Here is a 7,814-nt window from a genome sequence, read left to right on the forward strand (position 1 = left end):
AATATTTCTTTTTGTTTTTTGCACTGTAGAAATTGATCTTCATACTTAGCTTTTAATAAACATTGAAAAAGCTTATATAATTCAACAGTTAAAGTGAGAAATAAATCAGATGGATATGAAAGATTTCCTCTATCAATTTCCTTAATATAACTTATAAGTTCAGGGTGTAAAATGTCAAATTCTAATTTTTTATCTAAACAGGATATTAATGATTTACACTTTTCACATGAAATCTGTAATAATTTATGAACATCATAACCAGCAATAAAAACTAAAATTTTAACGGTAGACAAAGGAACTGTTATCATTTCACATTCAATTGGAATATCATCAAAATATTCAAAACAAATATCCATCTGTGATTTAAAGGAATCTTGCATACAATTTTCTACTTGAGCTGACATGAAATCTTTAATATGGAAATTCCCTATTCTCTCAGATTTCAATTTCAGTAAACTTAAAATTTTAAATTTTTTTCACATTCTAAAACCTGCACAACACTAACATGATAATTACCACCACACATTCGCGATATTGTCCAAATCTAGCTTCAAGATTATCTGTTTGGAACTTTCCCAAAAGTACAGTACATACAAACTTCAATGAAAATTTTTCAAACAAATATTCAATAAGATGAATCATAGCATAAGTTGTATGTTTTTAAAGCGAAATGTGTTTCATCTGACAATCTTCCATGCTGTTGTTTCAAGTTAAATTTCTCCCATGCTTCCAAAAATTCTATAAAACAATTCAGAAATTTAATTTGCTCATCATTTTTAGTATATATTGGTCTGCAGTAAATATCTCTTAATCGTTTCCCCTTTTCTGGATGTTTTACATTCATTATATTCCACCATGTTGCAATTCTTTCAATAAAATCTTTTGTCTGGATATAATCTACATTTTGTGCAAATTCCTGCAGAGCTCCCAGCTACTTTTTTATCTAAAAGTTTTACTGCATATGAAACATTTTGCCTTTCCAAAGATGAAGGATATAATACCTTTAAAGACAGAGATGGTGCAAACTTCACAATTTTGCCTTCTTCTGCTCTTAATATCTCTTTCAGATGAAACAAACTAGCAACACATTTTGTTTCCTTTTGTATGTCAGGATAAAAAAATGTCTGGTTAGTATGGTGTTGATTCAGCCAGTTATTTTGAATTGATTTTAATAAGTGCACAAAATCAAATAGTAGGAAAATCAATTCCTCTGAAAATGGATTCTTCACAGATACTTTTAATTCACCACCACAAAAAAAGAGTAAACATTTTACGATTTATTCTGTTGTTATCGGCAATCATGGAAACAACTTGATAACCAATGCTCGCTACAACTTTCAACACTTGTTTTGTTAATTCCAACAACTGCTCAGCTTTAAGACTGCAAACTGGATATAATGCAATAATATCTTTTTCTTTAGAAAATAATGATGCCACTAGAAATGCCAAAACACATTTAGCTTCTGACATTTTTTCATTTACTGCTAACCTATAAATTCCACCACCTTTGTATAATGACATGGGTTTTACATGTATTTCATCTAATTGTAGTATAACAATTTTATCTTTTGAGTTAAGGCTTTCTTAACTCAAAAGATAAAATAGTTATACTTTTGAACTTTTTCTTTAAGATATGTAATATGTTCTGTCTTTGGATCAATATCATTAGTAATGCGACTAGTAAAACTCCTCAAATAGGATGTATGTGGTAATGTCAAAACATTACTATTTGTAATGAGCCTATATGCAGTTGGAGAATGAAAAAAATAACATGGAAGCCTATATTACAGTCTCAGAACTGTATCTTGGTTGTTTCGAACTAAAAAAATTTATCTGTTCACAGAGAAATGATAATTTTGTATTTGAAAATTCAAAAGAATCCTCACTCTCGGTGCTTAAACATTCTAAGATTATTTGTGCAGCTTGATGCAGTTTATCTTTCATTTTTACTTCTGTTTTGTTATATTCTTGTAAATGACTCAATAATGCCTCAAATTTAGTCCATCTATCACACTTTTTTTCTGATTTTAACAGCCATTTAAAGTTTTTGTTATCCAATTGGGTTCCATTAAAATATATGCATATATCAAAATTTTGAAACAATTTAATAGCATGGGTTACTTGTGGAATATCTGACATGGTAATTTTATACAATAAAACATATTCTGTATCAAATAAATACAACCAAGAATTTGCAACATGATTGGAAATACCATCTTTCAAATCTGCAAATGATTTAATGATATGTTTTTGGCACCATTCACAAAACTGTTGATTATCACGTTCAAATAATTCTTTTCTTCTGTCATTACCAGATTTTCTTTTGGCTGGAGGCTTATGTAAAAGGTAATCTGGACAATTTGGAAATATAGAAGGATAGGCATCTTCAGTTAATTTTGGTCTTAATCTGGGAACTATTAATTAATTAACCATGACCCATCATCTCTTTTTACTTTATCATTATTGATGATAAATTTGTCATCAAAATGTTTAATACACACAACACTGTTTTTAGAAGGAGAAAAGTCATTATGTGGTATAGCTTTAATCCACTTACTAATCATTTCTTCACTTTTGGGGAAAGAGAAAACTGCTGTGTACTCTGTAGATGAGTAATTGCTTTTACAGCCTGTCACACAGCATCTTTGAGGCATCTATTAAGTAAATACATATATTTAAATTCTTTTTAGTTATAATGTAAAATAATCAGTAACACATTCTTACCATATCTACTANGCAATCATGGAAACAACTTGATAACCAATGCTTGCTACAACTTTCAACACTTGTTTTGTTAATTCCAACAACTGCTCAGCTTTAAGACTGCAAACTGGATATAATGCAATAATATCTATTTCTTTAGAAAATAACGATGCCACTAGAAATGCCAAAACACATTTAGCTTCTGACATTTTTTCATCTATTGCTAATCCATAAATTCTACCACCTTTGTATAATGACATGGGTTTTACATGTATTTCATCTAATTGTAGTATAACCATTTTACCTTTTGAGATAAAGCATTGAACTTTTTCTTTAAGATATGTAATATGTTCTGTATTTGTATCAAATATCATTAGTAATGCAACTAGTAAAACTCCTCAAATAGGATGTACGTGGTAATGTCAAAACATTACTATTTTTAATGAGCCTATATGCAGTTGGAAAATGAAAAAATAACATGGAAGCCCATATTAAAGTCTCAGAACTGTATCTTGGTTGTTTCGAACTAAATAAATTTATCTGTTCACAGAGAAATGACAATTTCGTATTTGAAAATTCAAAAGAATCCTCACTCTCGGTGCTTAAACATTATAAGATTATTTGTGCAGCTTGATGCAGTTTATCTTTCATTTTTACTTCTGTTTTGTTATATCCTTGTAAATGACTCAATAATGCCTCAAATTTAGCCCATTGATCACACTTTTTTTCTGATCCTAACAGCCATTTAAAGTTTTTGTTATCCAATTGGGTTCCATTAAAATATATGCATATATCAAAATTTTGAAGCAATTTAATAGCATGGGTTACTTGTGGAATATCTGACATTGTAATTTTATATAATAAAACATATTCTGTATCAAATAAATACAACCAAGAATTTGAAACATGATTGGAAATACCATCTTTCAAATCTGCAAATGATACAATGATATCTTTTTGGCACCATTTACGAAACTGTTGATTATCACGTTCAAATAATTATTTTCTTCTGTCATCATCAGATTTTCTTTTGGCTGGAGGCTTATGTGAAAGGTAAGCTGGACAATTTGGAAATATGGAAAGATAGGCATCTTCAGTTATTTTTGGTCTTAATCTAGGAACTATTAACCATGACCCATCATCTCTTTTTACTTTATCTTCTTTGATGATAAATTTATTATCAAAATGTTTAATACACACAACACTGTTTTTAGAAGGAGAAAAGTCATTACGTGGTATAGCTTTAATCCACTTACTAATCATTTCTTGACTTTTGGGGAAAGAGAAAACTGTTGTGTACTCTGTAGATGAGTAATTGCTTTTACAGCCTGTCACACAGCATCTTTGAGGCATCTATTAAGTAAATACATATATTTAAATTCTTTTTAGTTATAATGTAAAATAATTAGTAACATATTCTTACCCATATCTACTATAGCACATATACAGTATATATATATACATATACACACATACAGTATATAACTTATTACAGTATACAGTATATTATTAACTTTTGTTATATCCAATTTTATCCTAATTAAACTAGTTTATGCATTTCACTTAGAATTATAAGAAATTATTAATATTTTAATGAATGTGACAACTTAGATAACTTGGTGTAAATCAGGGATTGTACCAATTGTCGAAATCTTATATTGAATTGCCAACAAGAAAATCTTACCATTATTTATAATATCCAATATATAAATCAAACTGACTTTATCCACAAAAAATATACAGTAGAGCATCGATTATCCGGCCCCCAATTAACCGTCACATTGGTTAACCGACCGTTCTAGTCGGCAAATTCAAATGTCCGCTAGTGATGTGGCGCTACAATATTTGGCTATGTCTCGGCTACTTAAATAGTATTTTTATTATGTTTTAGCTGGCAACATGGCTCGACCATGAAAGGGAGCCAGTATTTAAACGAGGCTTAATTTTTTAATTTTTAACGATACAATAGCGACGATTATTATTTAAAAAAAAATTTTGTTATGCTTAACATCGATGAAAATTCAACACAAAGTAGGTGAACAGCGATATACTAATGTACTAATTACATGAGATATACTAATATACTATACTAATAATGTATTTTTTCATATTTTTCGGTTATCCGTTTTTTCAATTATCCGACCAACCCCAGTCCTCAATTGAGTCGGATAATCGATGCTCTACTGTAATGTATAACTAAAATGTCTTTCCTAAGTGTATTTACGAATTAGGCCTAATTTGAAAATATTGAAAAATGGTCTACATAATAACTAGTTATGTACTTAAAATACCCTTAATTTTCTTTTTATATAATTAATAATCAAAAAAATGTCTTACCTTTGATAAACTAGATGAATATAAATATCTAAATAATATCCAATTTGATAAACTTATAAAATGAACTAGAAAGACGAGCTTTGATATATCCAACACTGCATTGTCCAGTAAACAATGAATGACCAGTAGTTTGACGTCACAATTCTTTAACAGGGGGTACAAGCAGGCCTTGAATAATGATGGCCTCGAGTGAAACGGGTTTTCCCTTTGCTATGGATGTCTGCCTAGTGTAGTTCAGCCATAATTCGCTACAGTTTGCCTTTGTTATCAGTTTGAAATGGAGGAGTTCCATAATACCACCTTCTCCTCTACTTATATATAGTATTACACAGTTAACAGTCCCACATTATTTTATATAGTAACTAGTGATGTAACGAATATTCGGTTACTATTCGGTATTCGGCCTATTTTTCACTATTCGGCCGAATACCTAAAAGCAGGAGTAATAAATAACAAAAACACAGTAAATTAATCATTTTGTTATTTAGATTTAATGTTATCGAGTTAGTGTTGTTTGTTTATATTTATTTATAACTTGTAACATGCACAAAATAAAAAACAAAATAATATTAGTCACATGTATTCACAGTTTATACAGTAGAACCTCGATTATCCAGATTGTTCAAAATAAAAATTTTACGAATTTGCTGATTTGCACTTGGCGAATTACAACACTGTTTATGTACGTGATGGAATGCGTAACATTTTTTGTTTCAACAACGTCTCATCCGGCACAGTTGTAGTAAACTCTTAAATATATTTTGCGTTGTAATAAAAATATAACTTGACATACGTATTTATAAATAATTTATACTCAAATTACATCATTTCTATAACCAAGGTCAGCGTAAGGCATGGGCAAGTGGGCCACCATCTATGCCTCGCGGTCCAAAGGGCCTCGCGCCTCGAAGGTTTATGCATTACTTAAAAGCCGAGAACGTGACGAAAAAATTTTACTCGTCATAAAACGTTAAATAGTTTGTCAAATTTTTATTCAGGGATGCACAACCTTTTGTGAAGAAGGGCCAAATTAGGATTAAGTTTACTGACTGGGGGCCAGACCTCCAAGCGATTAATGCGATGGCTGAGATTGGATGCTGGCGGCAATCTTCTTGATGTCTGGTGTAATGGCAGATGAAACAACCAGCAGATTTTCCAAATTCTCTTTGGTTAACCTGTTCCGTGTTTTGCACTTGTTTAAATTCGTAAGCGAACATGCTTGTTCGCATACATAGGTACTGCCAAACATGCTTGCACAAAATTGAGCATTGTCTTTCAGTTTTGGAAATGATGTATCTGGCAGTTCTTTGTAGAATGTGAGGAGATTAGAATTTTTNGCACACAAATTTTCCTGGTGAATTATGCAGTGGTTAACGAATATTTCCCTTCCTGTGACCTTCTTAATGTCTTGAAATAGCCTTCCCGATACTCCTACCTCCATGCTTGACATTGCTCGTGCTTCATCTGTCGATATACCAATAATCTTTTCTATTGAAATTGAAAAATTTTCTAACACAGACTTTAGTTCATCGTACAGGTCTTTGCCGGTTGTAGTCCTTTCATTGGAATCAGTGGACACAATTCTTCGGTAATATTAAATTTGCTGTCAATACCACGTAAAAATATAGCCAGTTGTGCTGTATCGCTAATATCGCAACTCTCATCAAGTGCCAAAGAACAGTATTCGAATTTTGCAATGCGTTAACGAAGCGTTGTTGCTATGTTCTCGGACAAGTCTTCAATTCTCTTTGAAATGGTGAATCTTGATAAACTAATGTTTGAAATAATATTTATTTTATCAGGAAATGCTGTTTCTGCAACAGCAGTCAGACATTCTTTTATCATCTCTGCATCCGCAAAGGGTTTCATTTTTTTTGCCAGTATTTGACTGATAACAAAACTAGCCTTTACTGCCGTATTTGATAAAATAGCTTCATTTTTAAAAATAGCCTGTTGTTTTCCCAAGTTTTTCTCCATTTGATTACACTTATCTATCCGGAGTTGTCCTGTTAAGTTTTTATATTGTTGTTCATGTTTTGTATCGTAATGCCTTTTTATGTTATATTCTTTTAATGTCGACACAGTCTCTGAGCATATTTAAGCATACAGCTTTACCTTCGACGAAAGTGAAAAAATAATCAAATTTCCACTTTTCTTGGAAATGCCTGTGCTCATCCGCAACCTTCCGTTTTTTTGTTTGCTTTTCCGACATGCTATTAAGGATTAAAAATTTGAAAGTTAAAAAATTTGTAGGAAAACTTAATTTTGAATTAAAAAACTCTAATATTACCTTTTTGACAATAATATTGCACTCACGCCTTTCAAGAAACACAAGAATTGCTAAAATTGCTAGTTAACAGCTTACCAGTCTGACTGATTGTGTGACAGAAGCAAACACAAACAAGCAACAGACGCGGCACGTTCGTATTGCATGTTTGAACAAGTCGCCGACAAGTGAGTAACTCGTCACAAAAAATTGTTTCGGTTTAGTATGTACTACCATTTTATTATAATTAATTTTATAACAATATATTGATGGGAGAAAGTCGATAAAATAAATTCAATTTTAAAAATGCTTGGCGGGCCGCATAAACATGTTTAACGGGCCGCGTGTTGCTCATCCCTGCCCTAGAGGATCAAACTTAAGTCCCAAATATAACATATGGCAATATCAATTGCCATTTGTAAAATTTAAAAACAGCTGTATTAATTATGCAGTACAGTAGAGCGTTGTTTATCCGAAGGTTGGTTATCCGAAGGAATTCCAGTCGACA

The 7,814-nt window shown here is 31.2% G+C and overlaps 1 pseudogene; it reads right to left on the reverse strand.

Moving 5' to 3' along the window:
• Positions 1–457: 457 nt before the first annotated feature.
• LOC111613535 lies at positions 458–3,002 on the reverse strand (annotated as a pseudogene).
• Between the last annotated feature and the right edge of the window lie 4,812 nt (positions 3,003–7,814).

The sequence above is a fragment of the Centruroides sculpturatus genome, unplaced genomic scaffold, assembly GCF_000671375.1.
Source record: "Centruroides sculpturatus isolate CEXI.00-Female unplaced genomic scaffold, Cexi_2.0 scaffold1699, whole genome shotgun sequence".
NCBI lineage: Eukaryota > Metazoa > Arthropoda > Arachnida > Scorpiones > Buthidae > Centruroides > Centruroides sculpturatus.